We start from the raw sequence: 19159 nt of genomic DNA, 5'->3' as shown, positions 1-19159 counted from the left end.
GTTCCTGATCTTAGGGGGAAAGTTTTCAATTTTTCCCCATTGAGGATGATATTAGCTGTGGGTTTTTCATATATTCCCTCTATCATTTTAAGGAAGTTCCCTTGTATTCCTATCTTTTGAAGTGTTTTCAACAGGAAAGGATGTTGAATCTTGTCGAATGCCTTCTCTGCATCAATTGAGATGATCATGTGATTTTTCTGCTTTGATTTGTTGATATGGTGTATTACATTAATTGATTTTCTTATGTTGAACCATCCTTGCATACCTGGGATGAATCCTACTTGGTCATGATGTATAATTCTTTTAATGTGTTGTTGGATACGATTTGCTAGAATTTTATTGAGGATTTTTGCATCTATATTCATTAGAGAGATCGGTCTGTAGTTTTCTTTTTTTGTAATATCTTTGCCTGGTTTTGGTATGAGGGTGATGTTGGCTTCATAGAATGAACTAGGTAGTTTTCCCTCCATTTCGATTTTTTTGAAGAGTTTGAAGAGAATTGGTACTAATTCTTTCTGGAACGTTTGGTAGAATTCACATGTGAAGCCGTCTGGTCCTGGACTTTTCTTTTTAGGAAGCTTTTGAATGACTAATTCAATTTCTTTACTTGTGATTGGTTTGTTGAGGTCATCTATGTCTTCTTGAGTCAAAGTTGGTTGTTCATGTCTTTCCAGGAACCCGTCCATTTCCTCTAAATTGTTGTATTTATTAGCGTAAAGTTGTTCATAGTATCCTGTTATTACCTCCTTTATTTCTGTGAGGTCAGTAGTTATGTCTCCTCTTCCATTTCTGATCTTATTTATTTGCATCCTCTCTCTTCTTCTTTTTGTCAATCTTGCTAAGGGCCCATCAATCTTATTGATTTTCTCATAGAACCAACTTCTGGTCTTATTGATTTTCTCTATTGTTTTCATGTTTTCAATTTCATTTATTTCTGCTCTAATCTTTGTTATTTCTTTCCTTTTGCTTGCTTTGGGGTTAGCTTGCTGTTCTTTCTCCAGTTCTTCCAAATGGATAGTTAATTCCTGAATTTTTGCCTTTTCTTCTTTTCTGATATAGGCATTTAGAGCAATAAATTTCCCTCTTAGCACTGCCTTTGCTGCGTCCCATAAGTTTTGATATGTTGTGTTTTGATTTTCATTCGCCTCGAGGTATTTGTTAATTTCTCTTGCAATTTCTTCTTTGACCCAGTCGTTGTTTAGGAGTGTGTTGTTGAGCCTCCACGTATTTGTGAATTTTCTGGCACTCTGCCTATTATTGATTTCCAACATCATTCCTTTATGGTCCGAGAAAGTGTTGTGTAAGATTTCAATCTTTTTAAATTTGTTAAGACTTGCTTTGTGACCCAGCATATGGTCTATCTTTGAGAATGATCCATGAGCACTTGAGAAAAAGGTGTATCCTGCTGTTGTGGGATGTAATGTCCTATAAATGTCTATTAAGTCTAGTTCATTTATAGTAATATTCAGATTCTCTATTTCTTTGTTGATCCTCTGTCTAGATGTTCTGTCCCTTGATGAGAGTGGTGAGTTGAAGTCTCCAACTATTATGGTATATGAGTCTATTTCCCTTTTCAGTGTTTGCAGTATATTCCTCACGTATTTTGGGGCATTCTGATTCGGTGCGTAAATATTTATGATTGTTATATCTTCTTGTTTAATTGTTCCTTTTATTAGTATATAGTGTCCTTCTTTGTCTCTTTTAACTGTTTTACATTTGAAGTCTAATTTGTTGGATATTAGTATAGCCACTCCTGCTCTTTTCTGGTTGTTATTTGCATGAAATATCTTTTCCCAACCTTTCACTTTCAACCTATGTTTATCTTTGGGTCTAAGATGTGTTTCCTGTAGACAGCATATCGAAGGATCCTGTTTTTTAATCCATTCTGCCAATCTATGTCTTTTGATTGGGGAATTCAGTCCATTGACATTTAGTGTTATTACTGTTTGGATAATATTTTCCTCTAACATTTTGCCTTTTGTATTATATATATCATATCTGATTTTCCTTCTTTCTACACTCTTTTCCATATCTCTCTCTTCTGTCTTTTTGTATCTGACTCTAGTGCTCCCTTTAGTATTTCTTGCAGAGCTGGTCTCTTGGTCACAAATTCTTTCAGTGACTTTTTGTCTGAGAATGTTTTAATTTCTCCTTCATTTTTGAAGGATAATTTTGCTGGATATAGGAGTCTTGGTTGGCAGTTTTTCTCTTTTAGTATTTTAAATATATCATCCCACTGTCTTCTAGCTTCCATGGTTTCTGCTGAGAAATCTACACAAAGTCTTATTGGGTTTCCCTTGTATGTAATGGATTGTTTTTCTCTTGCTGCTTTCAAGATCTTCTCTTTCTCTTTGACCTCTGACATTCTAACTAGTAAGTGTCTTGGAGAACGCCTATTTGGGTCTAATCTCTTTGGGGTGCGCTGCACTTCTTGGATCTGTAATTTTAGGTCTTTCATAAGAGTTGGGAAATTTTCAGTGATAATTTCTTCCATTAGTTTTTCTCCTCCTTTTCCCTTCTCTTCTCCTTCTGGGACACCCACAACACGTATATTTGTGCAGTTCATATTGTCCTTGAGTTCCCTGATACCCTGTTCAAATTTTTCCATTCTTTTCCCTATAGTTTCTGTTTCTTTTTGGAATTCAGATGTTCCATCCTCCAATTCACTAATTCTATCTTCTGTCTCTTTAAATCTATCATTGTAGCTATCCATTATTTTTTCTATGTTTGCTACTTTATCCTTCACTTCCATAAGTTCTGCGATTTGTTTTTTCAGTTTTTCTATTTCTTCTTTATGTTCAGCCCATGTCCTCTTCATGTCCTCCCTCAATTTATCGATTTCATTTTTGAAGAGGTTTTCCATTTCTGTTCGTATATTCAGCATTAGTTGTCTCAGCTCTTGTGTCTCATTTGAGCTATTGGTTTGTTCCTTTGACTGAGCCATATTCTCAATCTTTTGAGCGTGGACAGTTATCTTCTGCTGCTGGCGTCTGGGCATTTATTCAGATTTCTCTTGGTGTTGGACCCAGCAAGGTTGTAATATTTTTCTGTGAAATCTCTGCGTTCTGTTTTTCTTATCCTGCCCAGTAGGTGGCGCTCGTGGCACGCGTTTGTCTGCGGGTCCCACCAGTAAAAGGTGCTGTGGGACCTTAAACTTTGGAAAACTCTCGCCGTCCTGGGGGTTCGCTAGCCGAAGCGGCTTGAGCCGGCCCAGAGTCTGAACGCAGGGAGGGTTGCTGGTCGCCGCAGCCAGGGAAAGAGCCCGTTCGAATTTCCTAGTCGGCCCTGGGCAACAAGCGTGGCGGGAGGGCGCCAGTGGCAGCGGCCCGCCCGAGAGAGTGCACGTTCCCCAGGAGTCACGGGTTTGGAAGGGGCCTCCCGCACCCGTCACCGTTCTCCGCGGCCTGGGGGTTTCCGATCCAATTCTCTCAGTTGGTCCGGGGGCTGCGCGTGGTATGGGCGCCAGTCGCCTTGGTTTCAGGGGACCGCCTCTCCAATTCTCCCAGCCAGCCCGGGAAGGGGGAAGGGAGTAACTCCGGCCGCTTGCCACCCCGCCCGGTAAGGCCCGCGCGCCTCGGCGATCTCACCCGAGCTGCTTCTCTCAGCCAGCCAGCCGTTCCAGGATGGGGTACGCTGTCTTTTTTATCTCTGTTGTGGCTTTGGGCGCTTTCTGTATCGTTTCTACTCCCCTAGTAGGTGTCCTGGAGAAGAAACTAAGATCCGCGCGTCTTACTAAGCCGCCATCTTCCAGGAAGTCTCTACCCTTCTTAATTTTTGAATTAAAATCAATTTTTAGTGCTATAATGCAATATAAATGATATTTCTTTTGGAAAAAAATACATTATTGATAACTTTATATCAGAAGTATTCTTTTTTCCAATGGAATTTTACCAGGCCCTAAAATCCAAAGGCCTGGGAACCACGAACTTGATTGAATTCCTTGCCATTCAGGCTTGCCAAGCTTTGTATTGTGTCTCCTCTAAGGAATCCCACAAAGACCAACATGTACTCCTATGACCTGGGTGTTAATGGGATGGAAAATATGTATGTGGGAAGACAACTGTGTTAGGAGTTTCAGGAAGACCTGCTACCTGTTTGGTTGGCAGAAAAGACATCATCATTTCTAACTCCTGCCTTACATCTATTTCTAAGCATTTGCTCTTGTATCTTCTACTTTTCTTATCTCCAAAAATGTATTTAATACTGAAATAAAGTATAGCAGTGGCTTAAATGCATGCTTTGCAAAAATGAACAACTTGTGAGACTTACCTGATTTTTGTGGTAGTATTATTTCACAAGATCGTGGCTTGGATGTTATCTTATCTAGGCTTGCTTTAGATAAGCTAATATATATTTTTTTCCTACTTTCTTTATTGCTTTCTTTCTCCTGTAACCTTACTCATTCATTTACTGAGTACTAACTAAATTCTGAGTCCTGCCTTGAGGGCCTTGAAGACCTCATGAGGCCTGCATGTGCATAATCAAATGATGTAAGGACACTGCCTTAGAGGAAAGATATGCACAAGGAACAGAGTGGGGAGGCCATTCCCCTGCCTAGGAAAAGTCATAGAGAAGATGAAATGGAAATCTAGTGCATTTCCAATTTCCTTTGACCATTACTGGTAGTGAGCTGGAATGCTCCCATCTTCCAAATGTCTTTGGCATCAGAGTTTGGGAGTAATAGCATAGAAGTATGGGTCGGAGAGCTTGGATTTGAGGCTAGATCTGCTGCTTTCCAGCCATGCAACTTCTAAGAGCAGGTTGCTTAAATTTTCTGTGCTCACTTGTAAACAGGAGATATATACCTATCATCTCCTCTTTCCTTCCATCTTCATTTCTTCCACTGATGGCCTTCAGAAAACCTTGTATCACACACAGATTTAAGCATAGGCGGCACAAAGACAACCGTGCAAATGGGACATAGCTTAAAAACAGTTAAATTACAATACAACCAATGAATGCTATTTTAAAGGAATGCCTGTTTCACAAGGTTACTGGAAGACATCAAGGAAATTCTTGTGAAAATATTCCTGAAAAGACCCAAAGCAAGGGGTGACATAGTGGTGGTTGTAAGAGAGGAGCTGGATCATGCATGAGATGGAGGCCTGAAGACCAGGATGTTGACATTCTGGAGACCCACTGACAGTGTGCAGGTACTTTAGGAAAGTTGGGTTCACAAGGAAATCATTTCAGTACTCAAGTAGGCTTCTGAAATTTTCAAATTTTGTGGTTAAGTTAGCATACAGGAAAATTAGCTTTAGCAATTTGAAGGACTGATTTTGCTTATTAGCATCAAACCTGAAAAGTTAGGAGGATCTTAGCTTTCCCCTGGAAAGTTGTGTTCTTTTTGTTTAATTCACAAAGATGTAATGTGGCCATAGCTGTGTTCTCCCATATGCCAATCCATCATAATGGTTTGGCATGCAACTTTAAGTTGGACACATCTTTAAACAAATACTGTGACTGGTATCATGGAATTCTCTCTAAGAACTGTTGCTATTCACAACTAAAGATAATATGGTCTGGTGATGGTAGACAGAAGTGGGGCTGCATCATAGGCCCTAGAAATTCTTGGGTTACAGGTTTAAGGCAGAGTTGGCTTCATATTCCCACACATGAGAAAGGAGAGTTTGAAAGTAGACAAAGCACCAGTCCAATACCTATCAATGTGCTCCCACTGAGAATTTCCTCTTTTCAGTCCCTGGCACACCTGAGAACTTGCTGGGACTTATCAAGGGTTGAAACAAAACATATCATTTTGGCCAACCAATGATTTTATCTATCACCTATCTTTTCAGACTCTCAGCCTCATTAGGGGGTCTGAGGAAATGTCTAGACGAGAAGAGAGTCAGAAAGCCTTGTGTCGAGTTTTGCTCTTCATCCCATTTTCTATTTTAACCCAAGTGAATTTTTGAACTGCCCAAGCCTCATACTCTTTAGACATCAGCAGACATGGTCTTACATGTCTTACTCACTTACAGGCATTTTGTAAAGATCAAAATGAGATGATCTGCAGAGCAACACATTTGAAAAATATTTAAAACACTATATAAATTCTTACTTTATAAACAGAATGTTCAGTCACACTCTTTCACGATTATACCTCCTAATGCAGATGCTTGCCATATCTACCCTGCCCCATCTGAATATAAAATGGTAATAGGGTAGAAAACAAGCAAGCCAAGGGTGTGTTCATAATGCAATAAAACTTCCTAAAGTTCTGGGAAAGACACTGGGTTCTCTATTGGGTGATCCATGTCCCCATCAGGACGGAAAATGGGAAAAATGCTTTGTCTACTATTCCTCTGTTTTCCTAGATGGTTGCTCTGTTTCAACCTCATATTTTGTAGACTAGTCTGGCCAAATAAGACAGGGAGTTCAGAATAGCCAGTAGAAACATTAACTATCTTTTTCCTGGGGCTCTCCCCATGACTCTCAGTCTTGATGGAACCAAGTAAATAAGCTTTGAAAACCCAAGTCCAACACAAGAAAACAAATTGCTAGTACCTCCCCTTTCTAGCCCACGCACTATATATTGCTGCAAGAATGATCTTTCTCAATGTCCATTTGACATGACATTCCTTTACTTGTAATCCTCATAGTTCCAAAGACTTCGTGGTAATGTACAAACTCATGAGCTTGATACATGAAGATCCTTGTACCTGGGGTTATCTTCACATTCTTAGGGCCTACTACTCCTCCACCTGCAACCTGGGCCTCAATAACACAGAGCTACCTGCTAAAATTAAAATAAACACCTTCTGGTTTCATGTAGCAACAACTTAGGAATTCTTTCTTCTGCTTTGCATACCCTTCTCCTAATGAAACTGGAATTTATCTTGGAGACTGTGGTAGTTAGGTTCAGGTGTCAACTTGGCCAGGTGTTGATGCCCTGTTTTTCATATCTGTGGACTTAAATCATCAGCATGTGAAATTTATCTATGGCTGATTATATCTGCAGTCTGCTAAGGGGGGTGCTTTCCTCAATGAGTGACATTTAATTTAATTAGCTGAAGGCTTAAAAGAGGTCAGAAGAGCGCTCAACAGTTCAGCATACCTCAACTCAGCACTTGTAGCTTAGCCCAGATGTTTGGAGATGCAGAAAGGAATCATCCCAGGGAAGGCCACTGAAACCCAGAAGCCAGGAGAGAAGGCCAGCAGATGTCACCACGTACCTTCCCATGTAACAGAGAAACATGGATGAAGGCTAGCTGCCTCTCCTTTAAAGAACTATAAATTTTTAACTAAATAAATCCCCTTATTAAAAGCTGATCCATCTCTGGTGTGTTGCATTCTGGCAGCTTTAGCAAATAAAACAGAGTCTCAACACAAGTTACTTGTACTTTGAGAAGCCTACCCTGACCCCAACTGATATAAATGTTCCTCTTTTGTGCTTCTGTAACAGTCTAGATATGGCTTTTATTTAATATCTAGTACTCTATGCTTCAAAATTTTAAAATGTTATTAGCCTAACTGACTAAACTTCTTGAAGCAAGGTCCACGACTGTTTTGTATTTGTTTGCATTTTACCTTGAGTGGTACCTAGGTTTCCCTTTGTTGACTGAATGATGGGTGAATAAATGTATACTTTCTGAGTGTTCATGTCTGATTTACAAGTCTTTCTTCCCACTTTTCCTTTGCCCTGACCAATACTGAAGTACTCCTCACAGGCCTCAATAAATATTTTTTAAAATAACAAATAAATGTATTTGCAGCTTTTGGTGACAATGAATAGTGTTTTATTCATCTGTCCTACTTCCACATCTGCCAGCATTGGAAATTAGCTCCTTTCCCTGTTGACTGCCCCAAAGAGCTTCATTTACTCCTGGAGTGCCTCATAGTGCCTTGACCTGAAGGTTTGGGAAATGTGGCTCTGTTTTCAGCCATGGTACTGACTCAGGTCCTGGCCTTAAGCTATTGCTACCACATCCCGTAAATGAGGATAGAGACCATACCCTCCCGATTTCTTGAAGATATCCTGAAGATTAATGAGGTAATGTCTGTGAAGCACCCTGGAAGAAAAGTACTACTCTAAAAACTTATGTTAACACTGTTTTCATCTGGGTTACCTATCAGTCTGTACTCATCCAAGCAAGATGGGAAAGTAGGAGTTGCTAGAACAGTTGAATTTGAATTGCCTGTGGTTCTATTCTGAGCACTGCTGATTACTTATTCTGTGCCATGGGTGCTGCCTCTGTTTCTAACTCTTCAGTCTACAAAAGGTTGCAATAACAGGGCTTGTACCCAAAATCAAAAGGGAGTGTGGAAAATTAATGAATTTGTTTTTATAAAGTGGATGGATCCTTGGATAAAAAGGTTTTTAAAGCCACAAGATATTATTTCAATTCCAGGTTACTATTTCTTTCTTTCGAAAGGATATTCACTGAGCTTGTAACTTTCTCAGGATTTAAAAAAAATTATCCTTAACTCATTTTTTTCTTATTAATTTTTAAATTTTTTAAAAATATAACAAACACAAACATTCTTAACATATGATCATTTCATTCTACATATATAATCAGTAATTCACAATATCATCACATAGTTGCATATTCAGCATCATGATCATTTTTTAGAACATTTGCATCAATTCAGAAAAAGAAATAAAAAGACAACAGAAAAAAATTCATACATACCGGACCCCTTACCCCTCCCTTCATTGATCACTAGCATTTCAATCTACTAAATTTATTTTAACATTTGTTCCCCCTATTATTTATCTTTATTCCATATGCTTTACTCGTCTGCTTAACTCATTCTTATGTACAGCTGCACACTTCTATTAAACTGCTGTTTCCCTTCGGAGAGATTACTGTTTGAAATTTCTTACAGTCATTGTTTCGGCCTGTTTGTTTATAAACCAAGAAGCAGACAGTCTTTGGACAATAGTCAGTCTTAATTTTTTTTTAACAAGGCATTATTTTTATAGGCCACAGTCCTTTTGAAACATGTTTATTTAACAATTTATAAATGGCTCCCACCACACACTACACCTGTGTGACTTATATTAATTATAATAATAATAATGCAATGAGAAATGAATAGGCTGTTTGTACCTTTGATCTCAGTGAAGCTACAAGTAAACATGAATAATGAATAATATTTAAGAACTGGACTGTCTAGTACAACTTAGAAGAACATAGTGGATTGAGAACCATCTATAATATCTAGGAAGATTTTAGGAATTTATTGGTTAAATAAAATTGAGTTTATATTGTAAATTAAAAAAAAAATAACCTTAAATCACATATAATAGTATTTATAAATGGTGTATAATTCTTTGTTCTAAGTTTTTCCCCTGTAAGTGAAGCATTCAAAAGGCAAGTTCTGGACATATAACAGCAAGCATATTTACTAACTCAGAAATTTCAGGATTTTAGCAATCAGAAATAGCTGAGTGTTTATTTTATGCCTGGCACTACAGGATTAGCCAATATGCTACAAATTTGCCAGATAATCCCTGCATCTAGACTTTCGTACTTTGATGGAAAGATGAGGACAATAAAGGCAGTTGTTGGATCATGCTGACAATGGGCTGTACCTATCAACTTGTAAGACAAGGAAAGGATTAGTTTGTCTGAAATTGTCTAATTAAATGTCTTCATTGATCAATGGTAAACACTACTTCATCCCTGTAGACACAGACTTGTTCCGAACTCACAAGAAAAATATTGCTATTTTTTTAAAGATAAAATTATATCTCTAATTCTGAACATAATCAATGTTCAATGATGATCTCACCTGAACCCATCATCTTATAGAAGAGAAAACTGAAATACTGAAATATGGGTAGTACTATACGAACAGTGTAATAGAACAGGATACTTGAGTTCTAGCTGTATTACTAACTAGTCATGTGATTAGTAATACAAATAATAAGTTTCACATTGGAAATAATCAGTCAATAGCTCATACCCATGAGGTGATCGTGTTATGCATGGGGAGACAGAGAACAGGAACTAGATTAACAGCAGATAACCTGGTTTCAGCATAAAATCATCATGTGTTCTTAGGAATGTTACCTACCTCTTAAGGTTTCTCACTTTCAAATTCAGGAATTCTACTGGTTAATCTCTGCCTTACTTCGTAACTCTGGGATTCCCTGACTTTATGAATGAAACTGAGTAAAAAAAATGGTATCTCATGAGGTCTCATTCATTAACTATCTATTAGTATATATTTCTTAAATGCAGCAGTAGTAAAACCAATATACAAGTCAACAATTTAATGTCCCCTGAGCTAAGTTCTTCCCAGAAACACAGTATTTTGTTATGGAATTTGGTTATAAGCACTTTGTCAGAAATCACACTCACGATTTGTAAAGGTTTCCCATAAGTACTCACTACTCACCAGTATCCAATATGGTCAGGTCCATGATACTATGCTGAGTACTAGCTGGGTAATGGATTCATTCCAAAGGTAAAATTGTTACATTTACCCAATTTGAGCATATGCAATAACATTAATAGCATTTTTATGGTCATTCCATCTTGGATGTTCTCACATCATCAAGCCATTGTATTTTAGAACTAGAAGGGACTTTCATGGTCTCCCAATATGTATCATTCATTTTCCAGTGGAATAAACTGAAGCTTTTAACCTTACAACTCATCTTTACTCCTAGCAGAATGTATATAATATGCATAAAATTTGAAGATATATATTTCACAATGACAGTGTTAAAAAAGGGAGACAAACAGTTTTTTTCCCTTGTCCATGCAACTGTAGTTTGTCTTTGATATAGGTTTTCATACATGGTGTCTTCTTTGAGGTGGTCTCTTACCTCTGAGTAGGTGCCTTTATGATGAAAATCATGGCTGACAGAAGAAAATATATAGAGGTCACTAATCTTTTGTTTTATTCTTTTTTCTTTTTGAAAAGTTTTTATTCTATTAAAATACTAATCTGTTTTGTTAAAAGAAATCAAAGAATGTTGATTTCTGGAGGTATAATCAAACATCTTCCATAAAAGCAGTAACATTAAAAAAAATTGGTGGTCTTAGATGGCTGAAAAGAGTTCTCTGTTTGGAATATTTAATTAGGCATGAATCACTTACAGTGCTCCTGTCTAGTGTAATGGATCACTGAAGTGCTCACACTGCTCTCTCATGTACCAAGAAAATATTGTTTCAGCATTTCCCATAAAGTGAGCTGCTTTCTCCTTAAAAACCCACATGCCGCTGGAGTCTCAGGAAACTTACCCTTGTCATTTAACAGTAGTTCAGTGTCATTTGGTTTAAACACACTTCTTTTAGGTCATTCAAAGTTCAACTCCTCTGGTAAACAGTCTCTAAATTTGATCTCTCTGGAAAAATGGACAGACTTTCAGAGATGTACCCCACTTATTCATCTTCTCTCCAAGATAGCGCTGGTAGAGAGGTATAAGTGTTTTCTCTGCGCCCAGGGTAAGAGAGGGACAGATCTTTTTACTTCCTTGTTTTGGAGTGGCTGGCCTGTTGACCACTAAGCTGCTTTGAGCTAGTTCCTTGGGCATTGTGGGGCACCTGATGCTAGAGACAGTTGCCTCATTCATTTGCATTTGGTCTCTGCAGACACTGCAGCCTCTGGGCTCTGATGCCAAACATCAGCAGGTCCTCTAGCACTCTCCGCACCTCTGTGACCTTCTGTCGCAACAAAGGAGCTTCTGTTTTTCACACAATTTACCTTAGGGACATTTATCCAAGTCTCCTCTAGTCATCACCTCCATGTTTAATGAAATGTCAGCCCAAAGTTGTAATGATTCCAGAAGCTCACAAACAGTATCCACTAACCCTGATGTTTCCAGGCTCCTTCTTATCTATCTTGATGTTTCTATAGCCATCACCTCATCTCAATGTTGTGATGTGGGGCATCATTTCTTTCACTTCTTTCTGGCATTTGACTTTTGTTTGACCTCTTAAGCCATAGCCAACTCCCTCTGATTTTATTCTCATGGCAGAACCCTAATGCTAAACTAGTATGCAGGGAGCAAAACAAGTCCCTAACCAAGGAACACAATTACAGGGCATTTCCAAACTAACATGCCTGCTTCTCCCTTTTATAGAACCACATAAAGCCTCCTAATCCTCCTCCCTTCTTAATTTCCCCATGTCTCCAGTAACTTTCCTCCTCCTTTCTACCTCCTCCTTTTCCTCCTCCTTCTTCCTCTCTCTCTTTCTGCTCAGAGTATTTGTGCAAATCAGTTTACATCTTTAATTTCAGTTTCTTTACCCTTTATGTAGGGAAAGTAAAACCTCAATCCATTTTTATTACTCTGGAATCATAGGAATAATTAGTTAGCAGTTATAGATCATCTTGAGCAGCTTGGATAAAATGAACCATACAAGTGCTATTAATATGGCTGAAGGTATTCAACTTTGAAAAAGTTGAGGGCCAGCAGTGCACTCTAATATAAAGAATGTATCTAAAAGACGGATGAGACGTCTTCTGATCTGGAATTCAAAGACCAAGGGGGAGAAGAAGAACTAAGCACTTATGCAAAATCATTCTTTAGGGAATGTAAAAAGATAAATTTATGTTCTGTAGATGAAAATAAAAGTTTATCAGTAGTTCATGATATCTTCTTTCAAACATATCTTAAAACTTATTAATGTAAAACAGACATGTAGAAATATGCCCCTAAGTCTATAACATAATGAATTTTCTCAAGTTGAACATATCCATGTTACCAGCACCTAAATCAAGAAATCATTACTAGTAACTCAAGGACTGCTGCCTGACTCCTTCTAAGCACTACTATCCAAAGGTAATTATTACTCTAATTTCTAACACCAGATATTAATTTTATCTGTTTTTGAATTTGATACAAATTGAACCATTCAATATGTGTACTTTTGTGCCTGTCTTTTGATCATATTTGTGTTAGCAAACAAGTATGTATGGAGTAGCTGAAGCTTATCCGTTCTCATTGTTGTCTAGTTTGAGTTGTCTCAGTTTTGGGTTCTTATACATAGTGCTGCTATAAACATTCTTGTTTGGGTGTGGGTTTGGAAGTCAAAGGAGAAGTCTGTTCTAGGAACATAAAATTATGTCAGTGAAAGAGAGGAAATTGGTAGGGAGATAGTGTAAAAGATTTAGGTCAGACCACTGTGAAATTTCAATGTTAAGTCTTCAAAAAAATAGCTACTAGTAGATACAATTCTTTCTTGCATTTAAAGTAACCCAAGGACAGCGGTTTTCAATGAACTTCTGAAGTGGTCTCTTCCTTTCTGCTCTCCCCAGTGACTTACCTTCAGTTTTCCCTCTTAGGAAATGCCTAGTTTCACCTTTCTTTATTGCTGACATTTGCTCCCACAGAACTGCCTCTTTGCCCAGTTATCTCGTCAGGCTCTGTTACTCAGTGTCTATCAAGGAGGCAAAACCCACTTTTTTAAAAATTAGAGAAGTTGGGGTTTTACAGAACAATCATGCATGAAATGTAGGATTCCCATATAACACTTCATTATTAACACCTTGAATTGATGAACTACATTTGTTATAACTGACGAAAGCACACTTTTATATACTATTAACTATAGCCCATAGTTAATAGTTATATACTATTATGTTATTATAGTTAATTATTATATACTATTAACTATAGCCCATAGTTTAACTTAGGGTTAACTGTGATTATTTTATATCAGTGAGATCACACAATATAGTCCTTTTGTGTCTGGCTTATTTTACACAGCTTGTCTTCAAGGTTCATCCATGATGTGGCATATATCAGAACTTCATTCCTTTTTACAGCTGAAAAATATTCCATTCTGCGTATATACCACATTTTGTTCATCCATTAATCAGTTGATGGACCCTTGGGCCACTTCTGTCTTTTGACAATTGTGTATAATGCCGCACAAACATTGGAATGCAAATACCTCTTCAAGTCCTCCTCTCAATTCTTTCGGGATTATACCTAGAAGTGGGATTACTGGATCACATGGTAATTCTATACTTAATTTCTGAGGAACTGCCAAACTATCTTCTACACCACCTGCACCAGTTTACAATCCCACCAGCAATGAATGAGTGTCCTTTTTTTCTCCACATCCTTTCCAACACTTGTAATTTCCCATTATTTTACTAGTAGACATACTATTGGGTGTGATATGGTTTATCCTTGGCATTTTGATTTGTATTTCCCTAATGTCTAATGACACGGAACATTTTTTCATGTGCTTTTTGTCCACTTGTATATCATCTTTGGAGAAATGTCTATTCAAGGCTTTTGATCATTTATAAATTGCATTGTTTGTCTTTCTGTTGTTGAGCCGAAGGGTTTCTTTATATACACTGGATATTAAACCCTTATAGTATATGCGGTTTCCAAATATTTTATCTCATTGTGTAGGCTGTCGATTTACTTTCATGATAAAGCCCCTTTATGCACAAAAGTTTTAAATTTTGATTTAAAATTTAAATAAGGTCCCATTTATTTATTTTTTCTTTTGTTGCTTGTGTTTTGGGTGTAAAGTAAAAAAAACTAGGTCTTGAAGATGCTTCCCTACATTTTCTTCTAGGAGTTTTAGAGTTCTGGTTCTTATATTTAGGTCTTTGATCCATTTTGAAATGATTTTTTAAAAAATTTATTTATTAATTTAAAAAATTTAACAAACGAAATATAACATTAACATAGATAATCAGTAATTCACAATATCATCACTTAGTTGCATATTCATCATTTCTTAGAACATTTGCATCCATTCAGAAAAAGAAATAAAAAGACAATAGAAAAAGAAAGAAAACGAAAGCAGAAAGAAAAAAAAAAGATTGTACTGACCATACCCCTTACCCCTCGCTTTCACTGATCACTAGCATTTCAAACTAAATTTATTTTAACATTTGTTCCCCCTATTATTTATTTTTTATTCCATATGTTCTACTCATTTGTTGACAAGATAGATAAAAGGAGCATCAGACATAAAGTTTTCACAATCACAAAGTCACATTGTGAAAGCTATATCATTATTCAATCATCCTCAAGAAACATGGCTACTGGAATACAGCTCTACATTTTCAGGCAGTTCCCTCCAGCCTCTCCATTTTGAAATGATTTTTATATATCATGCGTTAGGGGTCCAACTTCTTCCTTTTGCAAAAGGAGATCCAATTTTCCCAACTCGATTTGTTATTCTTTCCCAATTAAGTGGTCTTTGCCCCCTTGTCAAAAATCAGTTGACCACAACTCTGCAAGTGAAATCATTGCCCTCCCCACTACGTGGGGCATGACATCCAGGGTGGAAGTCTCCCTGGCTGCATGGGAGGTGATTCCCAGAAATGAGTATGGCTTTGGCCCCATAGGATCAACAATGCCATCTTGACCAAAATGGTGAAAAGAAGTATAACAAATAATATAACAAATATCAGTGGCTGAGAGAGTTCAAATAGAGTTGAGCTACAACCCTGGAGGTCACCCTTACGCATGTTTTAGTTAGACATTGCTATATACCATAACTTGCCAAACCCTAACCAAAACCATTCCAGCCAATCCTAAAGAACACTTATGGCAATACATAAGATTCTAAAATGTTCCATGTACTAGGGTAACTTTCTAAAAAACTATAACCTCCAGATGGATCACTGGACCAGATAAGTCCTGAAACTCAGAGGGGCCAGCCTTTGCAGAATGTCAGCTAGTTCCATCTTCCTACCCCCTTTCTTTTTTTGGTATTTTTGAACTTATCACTGCACTCATTAGTTTTTATAAAATGCATTTGCAGAAATATTGCATCAGAAAGTGGTATCACAAAACAAATATAAAACAAATTTAAATTTTTACACGTTACTTGTAACATAAACAAACATTATGTGTTCAAAAATTCAAAAAGTCCATCAAATTTTGCCTATGATTTTCAAAATGTCTGAGAAATAGAAAAAAACAATAAAAGCACAAGTATAGCACATACCATTTCTATTCTTGCTTGTAAAAGATTGTTCAATACAAATACATGAATACATTAAGGTGGGGGCATCTTCTAAGAGTAAAGTTAGGCTTCCTTTCTATTTTTTTTTTCTTTCTGTATTTTTTTGTTGTATACTATAATATATATATAAAAAACAAAGAAATAAAAAAGCAATAGTTTTCAAAGTACTCTTCAGCAAGTGGTTATAGGACAGATTCCAGAGTTTGTCATGGGTTACCATAGGATCCTCTCATATTTTCCCTTCTAGCTGCTCCAGAATATAGGAAGCTAGAGGGCTTAATTTTTTTTTTATCACCACAAATGACTTTTTAAATTCTTTTTTGTGAAAAATAACACATATACAAAAAAGTTATAAATTTCAAAGCACAGCACCACAATTAGCTGTTGAACATATCTCAGACTTTGACATGGGTTACAATGTCACAATTTTAGGTTTTTACTTTTAGTTGCTCTAAAATACTGGAGATAAAAGAGATGTCACTCTAATGATTCAGCATTCATATTCATTTGTTTAATCCTATCTTCTATGCATAATTCCACCATCATCTTTGATCTTTCTAAACCTCTTTTAGGTTGTTTGGGCTATGGAAATTCTAAATGTTTGATATTGGAAGGGGCTGTCATTAATATGGGGTAGGGAGATGGAGCTATATGATGTTCTGGAGAGGCTGAGCTAGGTTTCAGGATTTATCTCGACCAGGGACCCATCTGGAGGTTGTAAGTTTCTGCAGTTACTCTAGTGCATGCAACCCTTGTGGAATTTCATATATATTGCTGTAGGTGTTCTTTAGGATTGGCTGGAATGGTCCTGGTTGGCAGGTTCCTACCCCTTTTTAGTGACAGACCTTCTAACATGAAAAAGTTAGAATGGGCACAGCACAAATACCCCTAAAGAGTGAGAGAAAGATCAAAGGTGATGGTGGAGTTATACAGAGAAGGTAGGGTTTAACAAACAGGTATGACTACTGAATCATTATATTGATATTTCTTTTAGTCTTTAGCATCTTAGAGCAGCTAGAACTAAAAACCTAAAACTGTGGAATTGTAACCCATACTAAACTCTGAAAGCTGTTCTACAACTAACCATTGCACTGTGCTTTCAAATTTATTGCTTTTTTGTATATATGTTATTTTTCACAAAAAAGAAAAAAAATGACGATAAAATGTATATGTTTATTTCTTCTAGCCTCCAATATTCTGGAGCACGTAGAAGGAAAAATCTGGGAAGATGATATGGTAGCCCATGACAAACTCTGGGATCTGTCTTATAACTGTTTGAAAACTACTGCTTTTTTCTTTCTTTGCTTTGTATATATGTTATATTATACAATTAAAAAAGTTTAAAAAAATCATTGGGACATAAATGTGAAGGTTAATTTCTGAGCTCTCAAATCCAGAGCCTCTATGTCTGCCCTTGTGCCAGGAATATGCTGTTTTGATTACTCTGGCTTTGTAATAAGTTTTTAAAATCGGGAAATGTGAGTTTGTAACTAGCTGGTCATATGACAAGAGATTTTCTTGAATACCAGCCCTCCTTTTAGAAGGATCACCCAAGGTGGATGTAAAGAGCAGGGTTCTTCCTATCTTTTCTGGGTCTATGTCTTATCCTGGGCTTGTATGCTTGTATTTTGGAAGTTTCCCTATTTACAGGAGTTTGAAAGCCCCCTTTACATTCTAGGAGACAGACAGACCTTCCTCCCCTAGATGGTAAAGTAAACTTTTGCCTCAGGCCATCTACCTCAATTGTTTCTTACACTCCTTTTGTTGTCTCAAGCTGCTTTGCCTGGAGAGCAAATTCTAGGAGGGGTGGGGCACACTGAGAGGAGTTTCCCAAGTCGTTCTCTCCCAGGGAGAACACTGCTCCTCAAAGCTGTACTTTCTTGACCTGTCCAACAAATGCAGACCTTTAGTGCCCTCCATAGCTCTGAGGAAGCCAAGTGTCTTGAAGTTTCCTTCATCACCGGTGGGTTGGAATAATGGCTGCCCTTAAAGCCTGCCCCTAGCAATGTGAAGTTGCTAATCAAAAACCATGGATAACAACTGGCTCATGCCAATCTTGGGGCGGTGGATTTTTATGTCCCTTTTCAGCACCAGCAAGCCAGGGCAGAACACTACAGCCTGCCACAAGAGTGGGGGATGGGCACCAGCAACTGCCCTGCAGCAAGAACAGTTTATTGGTATTTACTATAATTTACCAGTCTCTTCCTTCTGCTCTTACCTGGATACTCTAGAGTGGTCTACTGGGCTCCGAAGTTTTGAAATAATTGATTCAGACAGTTCCTTCCAGTTGAATAGTTTTCTGGTGAAAGGACCGATTCCTGGAACTCGGCCATCTTCCCACAATCCCCTGTGGTTATCTTCCCACAATCCCCTGTAGTCACGTGCCTTTTCGGGGAAAAGGTGTCTTGGATGCTCTTGCCGCAGGTAGTGGCCCTGGGCCTCTTTCCTAGTTGTGGGGCATAAGTATGCGGCTGGCTGCAGGCAGAAGCCCTTGCTGCCGAGGTCGCAGCGGTGAACCACCTATCTGGTCACTGCGTGTGCCTGTGGTGAACCTGATTTTCAACCTGGTGTCCACCACAGCCCTCGCATCCGGGAGCCCGGGGACTTAGCGCTCAGGGAGAAGCTTCTCTTGGTGCCTCCAGGCTCTCAGGCGACGCTGGTGCCACCACCACTGCTGCTCCTGCTTACACTACGACCGTCCATATAGTCTCCTGGAGCAGGTAACCCAGCCCCAATGTGGAGGGAGGAACTGTGCCGCAAAGAACACTTCTGGAAATAATCTCTGCTCATGAGCAATGGCAGAAAAGTGGCCCTACAAAGCTGGTTCTCAGGTAACACACGAGCATTTAAAATATATGTATATATAATTTTTGACTTACATTTAGTTTGTATAAATATATTTTTTTCTTTATCATTTACCAAAGTAAACAATGGTGGTTATAAAAATTCAAACGTTACAAAAATACATAATGTAAAAAATAAGGTTCCATGTAATTTTCACTATACTCCTGTGACCACCTATGTGTGTTATATCAGACTATCTTCTTTCTCAATTCTAACTTTTTGTTATTACTGTTTTAGCAAAATTGTTATATACTACATATGTACTGTCCTATACCTTGTTTTTTACTCTAACTGGGATATCTTTCCCATATATATCTGTAATGATCATTTAAGGATCATGCTTTGATGTGCCACCTGTAACATCTAATCCTACAACTCTGCCAATTCTAATGGTAGAAATTTTGGGATAA

At 37.8% G+C, this 19159-nt stretch overlaps 1 protein-coding gene and 1 long non-coding RNA gene across 6 annotated transcripts in view; one reads left to right on the top strand and one right to left on the bottom strand.

The window, feature by feature from the left end:
* Positions 1 to 18261, bottom strand: part of TCF4 (transcription factor 4) — a 463737-nt gene extending 445476 nt beyond the window's left edge. The window contains exon 1 of the mRNA XM_077135388.1: positions 18124 to 18261. The gene's annotated coding sequence lies outside the window, so the exon portion shown is untranslated. The remainder of the gene's footprint in view (positions 1 to 18123) is intronic.
* A 43-nt stretch (positions 18262 to 18304) lies between these two features.
* Positions 18305 to 19159, top strand: part of LOC143662569 (uncharacterized) — a 198512-nt gene continuing 197657 nt past the window's right edge. For all 5 annotated transcript variants that reach the window (XR_013165424.1, XR_013165425.1, XR_013165429.1 and 2 more), the window contains exon 1: positions 18305 to 18736. This is a non-coding gene — a long non-coding RNA (uncharacterized LOC143662569). The remainder of the gene's footprint in view (positions 18737 to 19159) is intronic.

The sequence above is a fragment of the Tamandua tetradactyla genome, chromosome 18 (assembly GCF_023851605.1).
Source record: "Tamandua tetradactyla isolate mTamTet1 chromosome 18, mTamTet1.pri, whole genome shotgun sequence".
NCBI classification, from domain to species: Eukaryota; Metazoa; Chordata; class Mammalia; order Pilosa; family Myrmecophagidae; genus Tamandua; species Tamandua tetradactyla.
This window is presented reverse-complemented; position numbering and strand designations above follow the sequence as displayed.